Raw genomic sequence first — 18,280 nt, 5'->3', positions numbered from 1 at the left:
TGTTTTTATAGGACTCTTGGTCTTGGATACGTACATTGTCCCTGAGTACAGAGTGCTCAAGGTCAACTTTTCCTGGTTTCTGCTGAAGATAGAGTAGCAGCAGCGCATTGACTTCAGGGATCTAACTGCTTCTGTGCAGACATTTTAACCAGCCTTTATTCATCCTCCTAATCTCCATTCTTCCCCAGTTCCTGAGGCTTCCTAATAATCTGTAGTATAAATTTGGGCATTAGGGCTACTGCACATCCAGTTTAGGTTTCTGTTTTCCTTTGTCTGCTAGGTTACCCATCCATCTGTTTTGCAAAACAGCATTTTGTTGCTGTCACCTCCACTCTCTTTTTGATTCCTGAAGGTTGCATCTTTTGTAATTTCTTAATTATCATTTTAGTAAGGCTTGGGAGGAAGCAGGTGTAACCTCATGTGATAAAGCTCAGGGGTAAATGAAAGTTCTTTGGGAGGTACTTCACCATTCTCTGAGGGGCATGTTAGGTTTACCAAGTAAAGAAGACAATTCTTTTCTTCTTTAAATAAATTTTCCTCCCTGACAGCAGCCAGATTTCTTTTCCCCCAGGATTTAACTCTTTTTTAAAAACTGTAATCAGGGATCCTGCTCTCTCCACTTCAGGCCCTTTTCTCTCTTATGCTAAAGAACCAGTTTGATTCTTTCTTCTTGAGATTTGAATCTTCAGAAGAAGTAAAAACAATTCTGAAAATATTTGGAATTTATCCGTCTCCCATCCGACAGCATCCTAACCAGATTCCTTCTTCCATTAGATCATTCCTGGTTTTCTTGCCTTCTAGACTCCAGAAACTTGTCTTTGTTCCTATTGATTTCTAGTCTGGTTCTTCAGGCTTCTAGTCAATTTCATTAACTTCTTATAATGTTTCAATGAATGTCTTTTTATTGTTTAAGTTAGCTGTAATCGTATACAACCAAAGAACCACAATTGATGCAGAAACTCAGTAGTTTATATAATTTTGAAACAATTTCTTATGTTTTGTAGTTTCAAGGCTGAGAAACAACAACAGAAAAAAACAAATTTCAGTGTTCTCTTTTTCCTTCAAGGTAATGAATTACTTCATGATACAAATTTATATTTTCATGAAATAACTTTTGTGAAAGAATTAGAGGCCTGGGACCTGAATATTAGTAAGCTATTGCTGCAGAAAGCTATTGCAACAAAAAAATATATCTGTGGAAAGTGATAAGCATTTATTTCTTGTTCATGTATCTGTGGGTGACTTAAGTGGCTCTTCTTCAAGCTGCAGATTTGCAGATTGGCTGGAGCTGTTCTGTTCAATGCATTTAATTTTGGGGTCGAAGCCAGAAGGGCAGAAGCTATTCAGGTTATATTCTTATTATAATAATGGCAAAAAAATGCTGTAGGGAAAGCCCAACTGTATATGTTCATTTCAAGCCTCTGCTCATGTCACATCAAATATCCCATTGGCCAAAGCAAGTCATCTAGCCAAACTCACAGTGAGAAGACAGGGAACTCTATCTACCATGAGGCCATGTGATGTGTGATACCATTGCAAAGGAGTTAATAATTTGGACAAATACTTCAATCTACCAGTCTTCTGTATTAATCATGATTATCCAACACCTATATTCTCTCCATCTTCATCTAATCCTGATATCAGGCTAGAAAGTCCAGGATCTTGTGATATAAAGCAAATCTAGATGTACTTTCCTTCAAGTCAGAGATCTATGAATGATAAAGGCAATTTTGCTGTTCCCTATACACTTAACATACAATTGTGGAGTGAGGGCACAATGGCAAAAAATAAACACTTTCATTCGAAAGAGAAAGAGTGGTATGCACATAGCAGTTACTGTTCCATAGTTGTTCCAAAGTCTGCTGCACAAATATTTCTGGTTCTTTCCATGCTGGGGCAAGGAACGTTTCATGATTAAGTCTTAGTTATTTTCTTTAGGAGTGGCATCCTAATCTATTATTCTTCAAGCTCTTGGTTCTGCACACTGGAAGTTCCTTACTTTCCTTACCTAGCTTCTCACTTCTAGAAGATTGAAGACTTGTGGTCACTTTATATCTCATAGAGCCTCCACTTTTTAAAGTCCAGGCTGCTGACACTTTTGCCAATATAATTATCTCAGAAACATTATGTGTTTTCTATGTATTTGATTCTAAACATTTAACTCCATGTGTCAAAAACACGCCACAGTTCTGTGCCTTAAAAAGTGAAATAGCCTGGGCACAGTGGCTTACACCTGTAATCCTAGCACATTGGGAGGCCGAGGTGGATGAATCACCTGAGGTCGGGAGTTGGAGACCAGCCAGGCCAACATGGCGAAACCCCATCTCTACTTAAAATACAAAAATTAGCTGGTGTGGTGGCATGCACCTGTAGTCCCAGCTACTCAGGAGGCTGAGGCAGGAGAATCACTTAAACTTGGGAGATGGAGGTTGCAGTGAGCCAGGATCATGCCATTGCACTCCAACCTGGGCAACAAAGTGAGACTCCATGTCAAAAAAAAAAAAAAAAGAAAGAAAGAAAGAAAGAAAGAAAAAAGTAATAGATAGGTATACTATTAGAGTCTTTCTATAGTTTTAGAACACCTAAGAGTCCCAATAAACAGAGGTCTGTTGAGCTGCAAGATGGACAATCAAGGCCCTTAACCTAATTCCTAGAAATTATTCCATCAGACCCAGATCCCTCCAATGAAGGAGACTAGCTTCCATCAAGGATAAGTACTGCTATAGTAACCACAGATGAGGTGCAGGAACCTTCTTCCAAGCCTTCCCCAAAGGGTTCTAATATTATTTACTTGGTTTAAATAGCTGTGGAAAAGTGCCCCAGACTTTCTGCTTGCTGGCTCCGAGGAAATATTATTTCCAGAGGAATACCAATTACCAGGGCTTTCCACCAGTCAGAAAAAGGGCTCCTGAGACTCAAGAAACAAATTGGATCCTGTCCAGTTTGTCTCAAAATAGGTCAACCAGTTCCCCGAACCCATATGGTTGTCATTCTTCTGGTTCTTGAATGTATAATTGGCAATGATATTCTTAACAATTGATAGAACTCCATTTTGCTGATAATTCACAGAAGACATTCTCTTTTTTTAAATGACAGCATCAAAAGTATTTAGAGAATATCTTCATATTTTTCCTTAGACTTTGATCCCTTAGGGTTTCTGATATCACCTTCTTCCTGAGTCTTTTTGGTCTTTAGTACTTTTCGTCTGGGTGAGTTTGAACTGGTCAACATGCTTGTTAAAATGGTGCCCAGAATAGCATGGATTACGCCAGCAATGATATGAAAAGGGAACATGCTTGGGGATCATCAGTTCCTGGGAAAGAAACATTATTAATGTAGCTAACGTGGAAATTTGTGTTTAAAGATACATCACATTGCTCATTTTCAACTTATGAACGACTAAAGGTACAGAGATTTTTCCACTTCATTTATTAACAAGACAGTTTTCCTATCCCATGCTTGTAAAATTTATTTTTAACTTTTTTTAGGATAAAAAGTAACATATGTTCACTAAATGAAAGTTGAAAATGTGAAGAAATAAAAAATCCATCATCCATAAAAATAAGTGTATTTTCTCAGCAATCTTTACTCTCCATGATTTAAAAAAATACAAGCATGATTATAAAATTACACATACTAATTCTAAAATTATTTTCTTCTGACAGAAGTAATATATAATATTACCAATAGTAGAAAAAAATTAAATACAGGAAGTATAAAGAAGATAACTTTTACTACAAATGATATTGAGGGTCTCTGCCTGTGTTATTTGCCATCTGTATGTCTTCTTTGGTGCAATGTCTAATAAAATATTTTGACCATCTTAAAAATCAGATTGTTCATTTTATTACTGAGTGTTGTTGTTGTTGTTTTTACATAGCCAAGTAAGATTTACTAAATCTTTCATTTGGCATGGCAAAGGTAACTCCACTGTTTCAATGGAAAATTGCCCTAACAACCAACAGAGAAGGTCTCAGAAAAGTCCCCTTTCCATGGGTCCAACAGTACTCCTCTACCTTGTTTTCCATCCAATCTCAACTTTTCTCAAAAAGAAAATCAAAACTTATCTGTAGATGTACATGTAAATAGAAATCACTTTCTGAAATACTAACTGAAAATTTAAAACTATATCCTTAGAATTTTGTAAAGGCCATAGAGTGAATGAGAACTATGTTACTCTTATCACCTAAAACATGACCAGTTTTACTTTCTAAAACTCATGTATTGACATATAGAAGGTCAGGTAGTAACTCTAGAGCTTTATGATAGAACATTATTAACATTATTAGCATTTATAAAAGAAATTTCTTTAATTATATTATCACCTAACAAAGACCATACAGAGGATAAAAGAGTAATTTGAAAATGTCCTTATAGTGATTTCTCTGCCTATAAGAAAATATTAATAAATATGAACAGATATTCTACCTACCTATGGATCTGGAGAAGCATTTATTCACTAAGACATTGTATTTGTGTTCTCTAATTTAACATCATATTTTCATCTTGCTTGATTTTCCTGCAGCTAAATTAGACGTCTCTATTCCCCCCCGCCCCAAAAAAAAAGACATGGCGTTCTTTCTTAGAAATTACATTCTCTGATTTCCTTGTCAACCTGCTTCAAGAAAATCCATGTGTTCAAAATGCTTGCTCAAAGTTTGCCCCATAGGAAATGGTTGTTTAACCCAAATATCTGAGCAGCAAACTGAGTTGATCCTTCTGGAGAAAGGGTGGTTGAGCTGCCGAGATCACTGGGTAGTCAAGGAAAAGACCACACATCCTGAGCTCCCCAGTCTGCTAGAGGGCAGGACAACTGATAATGGAATATGCAGTGTTCCCAGACATCACTGGTCCCAAACCATCGCTTCTGCCTGCCATTGCCACAAACACAGTGGGAATGTCATCCCCTTCACACTCAGCTTTAATCCTCAGAGTTTTATCTGGTCCTTTACATGGAGATGTTACTTGAAATTCACATGGAATGTCAAGATTTTTTCACAGTGGCCAAGATCAGAGGTAGATCCTACCAAGACTGCCATCCTGCATGGACTTTCTAATTTCAAAAGCAACTCTTCTCTCTCTGCAACACACTCTATTTATTTATTATTATTATTATTATTATTTATTTTTTTAACCATCTTAAGACCTTCAGAAGTTACTTCTTTGGGGTCCTGATGAGACTGTTTGTCTTTCTATTGGGTTTGATCTCCTGATGGACAGAGTCTCCAGGAATCATTATCAATAACATTAGCAAGAACAATTTTTTTTGGTGGTTACATCAGCACCATATTTGATCTTCATATCAACTAGTGTACAGTTCTGGGGAAACCAGATTTCTCCAGTATTTCAAAAAGAGCCTATGTAGTATGATGTGATATCCACTTCAGTTTGGTCTATAAGAAGTCCACCAAAGCAAAATTTTGGAGCAATTAGCTGTTCCTCAGACGACTGTGGGTCATTACTGGCATCATCCTTGAAAAACATCTCCACTTTTGGTGGGTAAAACTTATATTCTTCCTCGTCATCAGGATTTCTTTTGAGAGAAGAATCTTCTGCAAACTCTTTCAGTTGGAATCATTTCACACTTGGGAGCAGCAAAAGCTGTCTCCCCACATTTTCTGGTGAAAGCGGTTTTGACACTTGTTTCCTGTAACAACTGAAAAATACAACTGGTAATTTTATTTGAGATTGCAGCTTTTCCTTCCGGGTGATTCTTTCTAACTGCATTCCCTGCTGTTAATCTGGTTCTTGGACTGCAGGAGGATTTTTTCTAGCCTACATAATAATTCATGGACTTTGCTTTATCCTCATTCAGTTTTTTACCAATACTTAGTACCCCAGCTCCTGCCAATATCCTGAGTAGGCTGAAGTTGTGACCACACTGGGAAGAGAGGCAGAAATCTTGGATACAGGTTCTTTATCAGAAATGTCTTTTGCAAATATTTTCTCCTGGTGTGTAGCTTGTCTTCTAATGTTCTGAACGGTGTCTTACAAAAAGAAGAAGTTCTTAACTTTGATGAATCACTATCAATTTTATCTTCATGGATTGAGATTAGATTTCATATCTAATAAGTCTTTGGTTAATCCAAGGTATCAAATTTGTGGTCTTATAATTTCTTCTGAATTTTTATTTATTTTTATACTTTATGATTCAATTTTAACATATGTTGTGAGGTATAGGTCAAGATTTAAACATTTTTGCAAACGAATTTTCAATTTTTTCAGACCATTTATTGAAAAAAATTATCTTTTCTCCACTGAGTTTTCTTTGTACCTTTGTTAGAAATTAATCGATCATTTACATGTGAGTCTTTATCTGGACTCTGTTTTGTTACACTGATTTATGTGTCTATCTTTTCACCAATACTTCATTGTTTTACTTAATATAGCTTTATACTTTAATCTTGATTTATACATCTTGATTAATGTGTCTTGAAATGAAATACTTAAGTCCTAGGGCTTTGTTCTTTTTAAAATTATATCACCTCTTGTACTTCCTTTGATTTTTTCACATAAATTTTAAAATTAGCTTGTCAATTTCTACAAGTAGATGTCTTACTGGGATTTTTAAATAAGATTGCATGGAATTTATGGAATGTTAATTTATGATTAACATTAATAGATTAATACAACAGTGTTAAGACTTGTAAATCTTGAACAAGGAACATCTCATATTTGTTTAGATCTTTGATTTCTTTCACTGGCATTTTGGAGTTTTTAATATGCACATTGTAACATCTGTATAAACATATTTTATTAAACTTATACCAAAGCATTTCTTATTTTCATTATTATTATAATAGCACTGCTTTTTTTTAGTTTCTATTGGTAGTATATAGAATGTAGATAGAAATGTGATTGATTTTGTGTATTAAATTTATATTGGCCTTCTAACTACTGACCTTGATAAATTTACTTATTAGTTCTAACACCTTTCTTGTAGATTCTTTGGAAATTTCCAAATATACAATCATGTCATCTGCAAAGAGAAACATTTTTACTTCTTCCATTCCAATCTGTATATCTTTTAAAAAATTTCTTCTCTTATTGCTCTTAGAATTTTCAGTGTGGCTAAAAAGAGTAGTAAGAATGAACTTGTCAGCCTCATTCCTGATCTTAGGGGTAAAGTCTTTGGTCTTTTACCATTAACTCGGATGTTAGTAGGCCATTTTGAAGATACTCTCCCTCAGTTTGAGTAAGTTCCTTTTTATTATTAACTTGCTAAGGATTTTTGTTATGGTTGGATTTCAAATTTTGTCCAGTGATTTTCTGCATCTCTTGAGATGAGCAATGTTTTTCTTCTTTTGTCTACTGATGTGGTTAATTAATTTAATTAAGTTTTTAATATTTAACTATCTTTGCCTGATGAAATAAACCTCACTTGGTAATGATCTATTATCTTTTTTTTTTTTTTTACGTATTGTTGGATTGCAATTACTAGTATTCTATTGAATATTTTAATATCTATGCTGTGAGAGATATTTGATCTGTAGTTTTCATGTAAGGTCTTTGTTTTTAGTATCAGGTAATGCTGACTTCATAAAGTGAGCTGGGTGACATTCCCTCCCCTTTTATTTTATGGAAAAATAATTGTGTATAATTATATTACATTTTTCTGAACTGTTTGGAAAAACTTGTTAGTGCAGCCATCTGGACTTGAAGATTTTTTTTGAGAGTTTTAAATCACAAATTCAATTTCTTTAATATATAGTAGATTATTCAAGATATCTATTTCTTCTTCAATGAGTTTTACTGCTGTGTCATGTGTGACACATGTATGATTTATTTTTATGTTTATAAATGACCAGAATCTGAAATAATTTTCTATCCTTCATTCCAAAAATTTATAATTTGTGTCTTCTCTCTTTTTATCTTGGCTAATTGGGCTAGTCACTATTAATTTATAAACTTTTTTCAAGGGAACAACTCTTTGGTCATGAATTCTCTCTTTGCTTTTCTTTCACTTTTTTTCCAATTCATTGTTTTCTTCTGGTATTTTTATTTACTGGAAGTTCTGGGTTGATTCCCAAGGATCAACATTGTAGGCCATTGTTTTTGAAAAAAACACTGGGACCTATAATAACAAATACTTTTAATATAATATCTCATGTGCTCAAAAAGCCCATTTACATATAATTAAACTTTCACAAAACAACACTTAACCTTATTACATGTGATAATTTTTCTTTTCAATTCAATTCTATTCTGTTCTAGCCTGGATGTATTCTCTTTTGTTAACAAAAGGCTGTTCACAACCTGCTAAACTATCTTCACAGACTACTGATAGTTAGTGACCTGCAGTTTGAAAAGCTTTGCTGAAGATGATTCTGATAACAAGTCATGTATACAACACTTGTGAGATCCTCTACTATATCTTTTTTCCTTTTATTGATACATAGTGTTTTGCACATTTATAGCATTTTTAACGTGCATCAAACATGTAAGATCAAGTCAGGGTATTTGGGGTATCCATCATATTGAGTATTTGTCATTTCTATGTCTTGGTAACATTTCAAGTTTTTTCTTCTAAATACTTTGAAATATATAATATATTGTTGTTAACTATAGTCACCTTACTCTGCTATTCAAAATTAAAACTTATTTCCTCTGACTGTAAGTTTGTGCTTCTTCACAAACCTCTTTTTGTTTCTCCCTCAGACCACCCTCACACCCTTCCCAAATTCTGGTATCATATCTATCCTATTCTCTGTCTCCAGGAGATCAAACATTCTAGCTGCCACATATAAGTAAGAACATTTTTGCTCTCTAGCATTTGTCTTTCTGTGCCTGGATTATTTCACTTAACATAATGGCATTTGTTTCCATCCATGTTGCTGCAGATGACATGATTTCATTCTTTCTTATGAACAAACAGTATTTCATTGTGTATACATACCACATTTTTTTCCCGTTCATCCATTGATGAATACTTAGATTGAGTCCATACCTTTGCTATTATTAAGTATTCCCTTTCCTGTACATCCTTGTCAGCATCTGTTATTTTTTGTATTTTTAGGAATAACCATTCTAAGTAGGGTGAGATACCTCATCATGGTTTTGATTTGCATTTCTCTGGTGATTAGAGATGTTGAGCATTTTTTAATATACTTGTTGGCCACTTGTGTGTTTGCCTTTGAAAATTGCCTTTTCATACCATTTGTCAACTTTTTAATCGATCATTTTGTTTTTTATTGTTGAGTTATTTGTATTCCTCACATGTTCTGGATATTAATCTCTTGTTGGATGAATACTTTGCAACTATTTCCTCCCATTCAACAGTTTGTCTCTTCACTTTGTTAATTGTTTCCTTCACTGTGCGAAAACTTTTTAGTTTACTATAGTCCCATTTGTCTACTTTTGTTTTAGTTGTCTCTGCTTTTGAGATCTTAGCCGTAAAATCTTTGCCTAGACCAATATCCTGGAGTGTTTTATTCTAGTGGTTTTATAGTTTTAGGTCTTACTTTTAAGTCTTTAATCTATTTTGAATTTGTTTTTATATAAGGCGGAAGATAGGGATCCAGTTTTATTCTTCTACATGTGACTACCCAATTTTTTTCAGCACTATTTATTGAAGAGGGTATCCTTTTTTCAGTGTATGTTCTGGGCACCTTTGTTGAAAGTCAGTTGGCTGTAAATACGTAGATTTATTTTGGGGTTTTCTATTCTGTTCCATTGGTTTCTATTTCTGTATCGATCCCATGCTTTTTGATTACTGTAACCTTGTACTGTATTTTGAAATCAAGTGGTGTGATGCCTACTGCTTTGTAGTTTTTGCTCAGGATTGTTTTGGTTATACTGGCTTTTTTTTATTCCATATGAATTTTAGAATTTTGTCTTCTATTCCTGTGAAAAATGACATGGGTATTTTGCTAAGGATTTCACTGAATCTGGATATTTCTTCGGTCATTGTGACAACATTGACTCTTCTGATCCATGAACATGTGATGACTATTTGTTTATGTTCTTTAATTCATTTAACCAGTGTTTTATAGTTTTTCTTATAGAGATCTTTTACCTCCTTAGTTAAAATTATTCCTAGGTATTCTATTTTTTGTAGCTATTGTAAGTGGGATTGTCTTCTTGATTTCTCTTTTGGCTGTTTTATTATCGGTGTATAGAAATGTTGCTGATTTTTGTACGTTAATTTTGTTTCTTGCAACTTTATTGAATTTGCTTATCAGTTTTAGGAATTTTTGGTGGATTTTTTTTTCTCAAAATATAAGTTTATTTCGGCCGGGCACGGTGGCTCAAGCCTGTAATCCCAGCACTTTGGGAGGCTGAGGCGGGCGGATCACGAGGTCAAAAGATCGAGACCAGCCTGGCCAACATGGTGAAACCCCGTCTATACTAAAAATACAAAAATTAGCTGGGCATGGTGGCGTGTGCCTGTAGTCCCAGCTTCTTGGGAGGCTGAGACAGGAGAATTGCTTGAACCCGGGAGGCAGAGGTTGCAGTGAGCCGAGATTGTGCCACTGCACTCCAGCTTGGCGCCTGGGGACAGAGTGAGACTCTGTCTCAAAAAAAAAAAAAAAAAAAAAAAAAAAAATATATATATATATATATATATATATATATATATATATATATATAAGTTTATTTCATGTGCAAAGAGACAGTTTAACCCTTTCTTTTTCTTTTTTTTTTTAATTGCATTTTAGGTTTAGGTGTTTTTCAGTTTGAATGCCTTTTATTTTGTACTCTTGTCTGATTGCTCTGGCTAGGGGAAATAGTATTTTTAGCATTATGTTGAATAGAAGTAGTGAAAGTGAGCATCTTGTCTTGTTCTAGTTCTTAGAGAAAAGCTTTTCAACTTTTTTTCCATTCAGTATGATGTTGACTCTGAGTTTGTCATATATGGCCTTTATTATTTTGAAGTATTTTCCCAGTATGCCTAGTTTCTTGAGAGTTTTTATAATGAATTGGTGTTAAATTACATCAAATGTCTTTTCTGCATCCACTGAAATGATCATATAGTTTTTGTCCTTCATTCTGTTTATATCATGTGTCACATTTATTGATTTTCATATATTAAACCATCCTTGTATCCTTAGGAGGAAACCCTCTTGTTCATGGGGTATTATCTTTTTGACATGCTGTAAAATTCATTTTGCTAGCATTTTGTGGAGAATGTATGTGTCAATGTTCATCAGGGGTATTGGTCTGTAGTTTTCTTTACGTGGGTGTGCACTTGTCTGGTTTTGGTATCAGGGCAATACTGTCCTTCTAGAGTAAGTTAGGGAGAATTCTCTGTTCTTTGATTTTTTGAAATAGATTGAGGAGGATTGATACTGATTATTTACATGTTTGTTAGAATTTGAAAGTGAATCTCTCTGGTCCTAGGCTTTTCTTTGTTGGGAGACTTTTTATTGCTGATTTAATCTCATTACTCATTATTGGTTTGTTCAAGTTTTCTATCTTTTCCTGATTCAATCTTGGTAGTTTGCATGTTTCTAGGGATTTATCCATTTTATCTAGTCTTTCCAGTTTTTTAATAGTCTTTGATGGTCTTTTACGTTTCTTTGGTATCAATTGTAATGTCTCCTTTTTTATTTCTGATTTTGTTATTTAGGCCTTCTCTCTTATTTTCTTGGTTAGTCTAGCTAGAGGTTTGTCAGTTTTGTTTATCTTTCTGAAGAACTAACTTTTTATTTTATTGATCATTTTCTTTTAGTCTGTATTTTATTTAGGTCTCATCTGATCTTTATTGCTTCTTTTCTTCTGCTAACTTTGGGTTTGGTTTGTTCTTCCTTTTCTGTAATAATTCCTTGAGGTTTATCATTACATTGTTTATTTGAAAACCTTCTACTTTTTTTGATGCAGATGTTTATTGGTAGAAACTTCTCTCTTACCACTGCTTTAGATGTATTCCACAGATTTTGGCATCTTGTGTTTCCATTTTTATTTGTTCCAATAAATGATTTATTTCCATTTTAACTTCTTCAGTCAGGACAATGTTGTTTTATTTTTACATATTTGTATGGCTTCCAAAGTTGTTCTTATTTATTTATTTATTTATTTATTATACTTTAAGTTCTGGGGTACATGTGCAGATTGTGCTGGTTTACTACATAGGTATACATGTGCCATGGTGGTTGTTTGCTGCATCCATCACCCCAGCATCTACATTAGGTATTTCTTCTAATGCTATCCCTCCCCAATCCCCCCTGCTATGCCTCCTCTTGCCCCTATCCCCAGGCCCTGGTGTGTGATGTTCCCTTCCCTGTGCCTGTGTGTTCTCATTGTTCAACATGCACTTATGAGTGAGAACATGTGGTGTTTGGTTTTCTGCTCTTGTGTCAGTTTGCTGAGAATGACGGTTTCCAGTTCCATCCTTGTCCCTGCAAAGGACATGAACTCATACTTTTTTATGGCTGCATAGTATTCCATGGTGTACATGTGCCACATTTTCTTTATCCAGTCTATCATTGATGGACATAATACAAATTTGTTCTTTGTATTAATTTTTGGTTTTATTTTACTATTGTATGGGATGATACTTAATATAATTTCAAGTTTTAAAAATTTGTTGAGACTTTTTCTTTTGTGGCTGAAAACGTGATCTGTCCTGAAAATGTTCTACATGCTGAAGAGAAAAAAAAAAAAAAACGTGTATTTGCAGTTGTTGAATAAAATGTTCTGTAGATGTCTGTTAGGTCCATTTGGTCTATAATACAGTTAAATTTAATATTTTTGGTTAATTTTACCTCTAGATGATCTGTCCAATGCTTAGAGTAGGATTTTGAAGTCCCTCACTTTGATGTATTGGAATTTGTCTCTCTCTTTAGATCTGGTACTATTTGCTTTATGAATCGGGGTACTGCAGTGCTAGGTGCATATGTATTTACAATTATTATATCCTCTTGCTGAATCAATTCCTTTATCATTATATAATGACCTTCTTTGCCTTTTCTTACTGTTTTTGACTTAAAGACTCTTTTATATGACATAAATAAATCAACTTTTGCTCACATTTGGTTTCTGTTTGCATGGGATATATTTTTTAATTCTTTTTTTTTTTTCAGTCTATGTGTGTCTTTACAAGTAAAATGTGTTTCTTGTAGGCAACACATCATTAAGATCATATATATACTTTTTAATCAATTCAGCCAGTCTGTATATTTTAAGTAGACAAGTTAATCCATTTACATTCAAGGTTATTTTTTTATATGTGAAGTGGTTTTATTTGTTTGTTTGTTTGTTTTTCTGAGATGGAGTCTCACTCTGTTGCCCAGGCCGGAGTGCAGTGGCATGATCTTGGCTCACTGTAACCTCTGCTTCCCAGGTTCAAGTGATTCTCTTGCCTCAGCCTCCCAAGCAGCTGGGATTACAGGTGTGTGCCACCACGCCTGGCTAATTTTTACATAGTGTGTGTGTATATGTGTATATATATATACATATATATATTTAGTAGCGATGGAGTGTTGCCATGTTGGCCAGACTGGTCTTGAATGCCTGACGTCAGGTGATCCACCTACCTTGGCCTCCCAAAAGTGTTGGGATTACAGGTGTGAACCACCATGCCTGGCCATATGTGAAGTTTCATTTGTGCCATTATTGTTCATTGTTTTCCGGTTGTTATATATATTCTTCATCCATTTCTTTTTCTTCTATTGTTTGTTATTGTGGTTTGGTAGTTTTCTATGGTGGTACCACATGAGTTATTTTTTCTTTCTCATTTGTGTGTTTGTTTTACCAATGAGTTTTATACATTCATGTGTTATTGTGATTGTAAATGCCATCTTTTTCATCCAGTTTTAGGACTACCTTGAGCATTTCTTAAAGGATCAGTTGAGTGGTGATGAATTTCCTCAGTTTTTGCTTTTTTGGGAAAGACTTCTTTATTTCTTCTTCATTTATGAAGAATAATTTGCTGGAAATAGATCCTTGGCTGGCAGTATTTTTTTTCCCTACCCCTTCGAATATATCATCCCATTCTTTTTTGGTAGAAAGATTTCTACTGAGAAATTCATTGTTAGGGGATTCCTTTAAGGGTGACTATATGATTTCTATTGCTGTTTTTAGAATTCTTTCTGTGCATTTTACTTTAGGCATTTTGACTGTATTTCATGAAAACTTTTTTTCATTGTATCTGTTTGGGAATCTCAGAGCCTCTTGTATCTAGATGCCTAAATATCTTGCTAGACTTGGGGAGTTTTTACTTATTGTTATGTTGAATAAGTTTTCTAATACTTTTGTTCTCTCTCTGCCTTCTGAGACCCCAGTAATTCAAATATTTGGTCACTTTATAGTATTTCATATGCTATGAAGAATTTGCTCATTCTTTTGTATTCTTTTTTCTTTATTTTTGTTGGGCTGTGTTATTTCAATAGACTTGTTTTCAAGTTCTGAGATTCTTCTGCTTGATCTAGTCTATTTTTGTTGAAGCTTTCAAATATATTTTGTGTTTCATTAAATGAATTCTTCAGAATTTCTGCTTGGTTATTTTTTTATTGTATTTATCTTAGACAAATTATTCATTTATATCCTGAATTATTTTGATTTCTTTGTATTTTTTTTTTTAGAAATTTCTTGTATTCCACTGAGCTTCTTTAATACTAAAATTTTGAATTCTTTTCCTATGATTTCATTCTTTTTTTAATTGGAATCTGTTGCTCGAGAATTATTATGTTCTTTTGGAGGTGTATATTTCCCTCCTTTTTCATGATTCTTTTATTTTTCTTACATGGATATGGAAACATCTGAAATAATATTAGCTTTTCTTCCAACTTGTTGAATTTGCTTTTATAGCAGAAGACTTTCTTGAAGATGTATCTATGATGTTTGTTGGGTAGAAGATTTTGGCTTTGATTCTGGGTGCATCAGTGGTATCTTGGTGGCTCTGGGTACAGTTGGAAGCTGTAGTGAAGTTCTGTTAGGAACTGGGAAGCCAGGTAGGCCAGTTTTTCAGCCCTATTGGTACCAGTATTGGGCTGAACATCTCTTTTCTTGACTACCAGGGAGACAGTGTAAACTGGGGCTAGTATTAGTGGGTCCAGGCAGGCTAACCTTTGGGCCTTTTGGTAGTTTACTAAGATGCTGGTAGTGGCAACTTTGGGCAAGGTGGGTGGCAGTTTGTTGGACCTCTGGGCAACCAGCATGGCATAGGTAATGGTAGAGTCAGTGGTAGAACAGTTCTCTGGGTCTTAAGAAGTATGTGCAGGTGGTGGCTGCAATGGGCTGCGTGGGCTAGTCTTTTATTTTATATTTTTAATTATTATTTTTTTTTTGAGACGGAGTTTCGCTCTTGTTACCCAGGCTGGAGTGCAATGGCGCGATCTCGGTTCACCGCAACCTCCGCCTCCTGGGTTCAGGCAATTCTCCTGTCTCAGCCTCCTGAGTAGCTGGGATTACAGGCATGTGCCACCATGCCCAGCTAATTTTTTGTATTTTTAGTAGAGACAGGGTTTCACCATGTTGGCCAGGATGGTCTCGATCTCTTGACCTTGTGATCTACCCGCCTCAGCCTCCCAAAATGCTGGGATTACAGGCTTGAGCCACCGCACCTGGCCCCTGCGTGGGCCAGTCTTTAGGCCTGCAGGTGACACGTGCAGGTAAGTGCCAATTATAGTATTCTTAATTTGGTGAGTAGGCCCAATCTCAGGCCCCTGGGCGGAGTGTTTAGGTTCTGATGGTGGTGAACTGAGTTAGGAAGTTCCCTGGCCCCTAGACTATGTGCTCTTATATGGGGCAGGGGTAAATCTGGGTCAGGTGGCCTTGTTCTCAGGCCTCCAATGGTGTGTGGAGGAGCCACTCATGGCACGCAGGGGTGGGGTTATCTCCAGGCCACTGGTAGAATGCTTGCCTGGGGAAGCAGTAACTGTGCTGCTACCCTGCCACTGGGGAGGGTAGTGCTGCATTCAGGGGCAACAGCATGGGCCATTGGATGGGGAATGTATGCACCACTTGCATTTCAGCCCCAGCAGCACTGCACCTTAGCCCCAAGTGTGATAGCCCAGAGTCACTCACACCTAGACCTTGGAGACGCAGCCTGCACTTCTCTTGAGCCTCAACCCCAGCACTGCTGGACTCCAAGACAGCATACAGTCTGTTGGGCCCCTAATATTTCTTGATCCATGCCATTGATAAAAATGAACAACAAGACAGATACGACACATGGTCTAGACTTAACAGCATATCCCAAGCAATCTCTCAACAGGTTGAAACAAAGTCATTAATTTCTTCATTAATTCAACAAATATTGAGCCTTTACTTATATGCCAGGTATAAATTTAAGCACTGGGGATATATCAGTGGACAGCACAGATAAAGTATTTGACTATGAAATTTCTGTTTTAGTGGGTAAAAACAGTCAATAAACAAAATATACAAATAAATACGTCAAGTGATGGTAAGTGCCATGAAGAGAAAGAAAAAGTAGGATAAAGAAAGACGTGGGAATGCCATACTATTTTATTTGGGATGGTTAGTGACTTTTTCTATGAGAAGGTAATATTTGACATAGAGCTGAAGGCATGAGAAATATAATGGGAAAACTGCATTCCAAACAGAGGATAGAGAAAGTGCAAAGGCATTAAGGAAGGGTCATGCTTGAAATTGGAAAGGATTGCAGCAGTTGAGAGGAGTGGTGGAGATGAGTTCAGAGCAGTAGCAGTATTCAGGCTTACTTTTCATTGGCCCAACTGCTTCTAATTTTCTCAGAACGTAAAACATATTTTCCCGTATTGTGGCAGCAAGGACACATGAAAAGTTCTATGTCTTTTCTTAAAGCAGTATCACACATACTGACAGGATTGCTCATCTTATGTTTGTCGTACTAATTGTGCTGAGGATTCTCATCAGCTCACTTTCCCAGTTTGTGAGATAAGCACAAACTAAATGTTAAGAGCTCCTTTACATAGCTGATTATCAATATAGCTGTGAATTTTTATCTTTTTATGTGTGAGAGACTTTCAGGAGTGTTAATCGGGTATTATTTGCAATCTAAATTTCCAGAGTTGTAATTTTAGATAGATTAGACTAGATACACTGTGTTTGAATATTCACAATCCTTGGATGTTACAACTTCTTCCAAGTGGTTTCCAAACTTAAGCATACGGGTATTTATTCATATCCCCCAATTTTTCTTCCTAGTGGGTACAGGGGTACCTAAGTATCCTGTAACTTCCTAAATAAACATAAAAGAAGGTTATAATAATAACTCTTAGTCCCAGTTGTTTGTATTCATGTGTAAATGTAAAATATTTATATTATAATTACTTCTAAAATATTTATTTATATTTAATGTAATATAAATTTCTCATTATGAAATTAATCTTTTCTTTCTTTTTTTAAAATTATGTTTTAAGTTCTGGGATACATGTGCAGAACGTGCAGGTTTGTTATACAAGTATACATGTTCCATGGTGGTTTGCTGTATCCATCAACCCATCGTCTAGGTTTTAGCTTGCCCCCCACCCCGCATAGGCCCTGTTATGTGATGTTCCCCTCCCTGAGTCCATGTGTTCTCATTGTTCAACTCCCACTTATGAATGAGAACATGTGGTGTTTGGTTTTCTGTTCTTGTGTTAGTTTGCTGAGAATGATGGCTTCCAGTTTCCTCCTTGTCCCTGCAAAGGACATGAACTCTTCCTCTTTTATGGCTGCATAATATTCCATGGTGTATACATAACACATTTTCTTTATCCAGTCTATCACTGATGGGCATTTGGGTTGGTTCCAAGTCTTTGCTATTGTGAATAGTGCCGCAATAAATATATGCGTGCATGTCTTTATAGTAGGACGATTTATAATTCTTTGGGTGTGTACCCAGTAATGAGATTGCTAGGTCAAATGGTATTTCTGGTTCTAGATCTTGAGGAGTTGCCATACTGTCTTCCACAATGAAAGCAACCTATTCTTATGGCTGAAAAATTAAACATTCTAACAGTTCGACAAGAGAATCTGGGACACTTCCCAAAAGGTTCAAAGAAGACATTGTCCACTTTTGGGAAAAAATGGTCAATGGTTAGAAACAGTCTGCTCTGCCAGGGCTTTAGCACCTAGAGACCAGCAGACTCATGGGCACTGGCTTATGCCAGATAGATGGCAGGGTTATGTTAGTTCATTTCAAACCATGCATTCTAATTACGAACTCTTAACTTCTCAAGGGTGTAATTTAAAAAGTTTTACAGCAGGCTTTGAACCAGTTCCTGGGGCCTCATTAATGTCAGCTCTCCTCACCATGGGCCTATGTGGAGGGAGTTTAGGGAAAAGAGAGAGGACCAAGGGGAAAAGAGGGGGAAGAGAAGTGTATATGATTGAAACGCCCAGAGGAAAGTGG

General features: G+C 35.7%; 1 pseudogene; it reads right to left on the bottom strand.

Moving 5' to 3' along the window:
- Nucleotides 1-4,582: 4,582 nt before the first annotated feature.
- Nucleotides 4,583-18,280, bottom strand: part of LOC120365293 (bifunctional phosphoribosylaminoimidazole carboxylase/phosphoribosylaminoimidazole succinocarboxamide synthetase-like) — a 28,005-nt pseudogene continuing 14,307 nt past the window's right edge.

The sequence above is a fragment of the Saimiri boliviensis genome, chromosome 10 (genome assembly GCF_048565385.1).
Source record: "Saimiri boliviensis isolate mSaiBol1 chromosome 10, mSaiBol1.pri, whole genome shotgun sequence".
NCBI lineage: Eukaryota > Metazoa > Chordata > Mammalia > Primates > Cebidae > Saimiri > Saimiri boliviensis.
The sequence above is the reverse complement of the archived record's forward strand: the minus strand, read 5'-3'. Positions and strand labels throughout refer to the sequence as shown.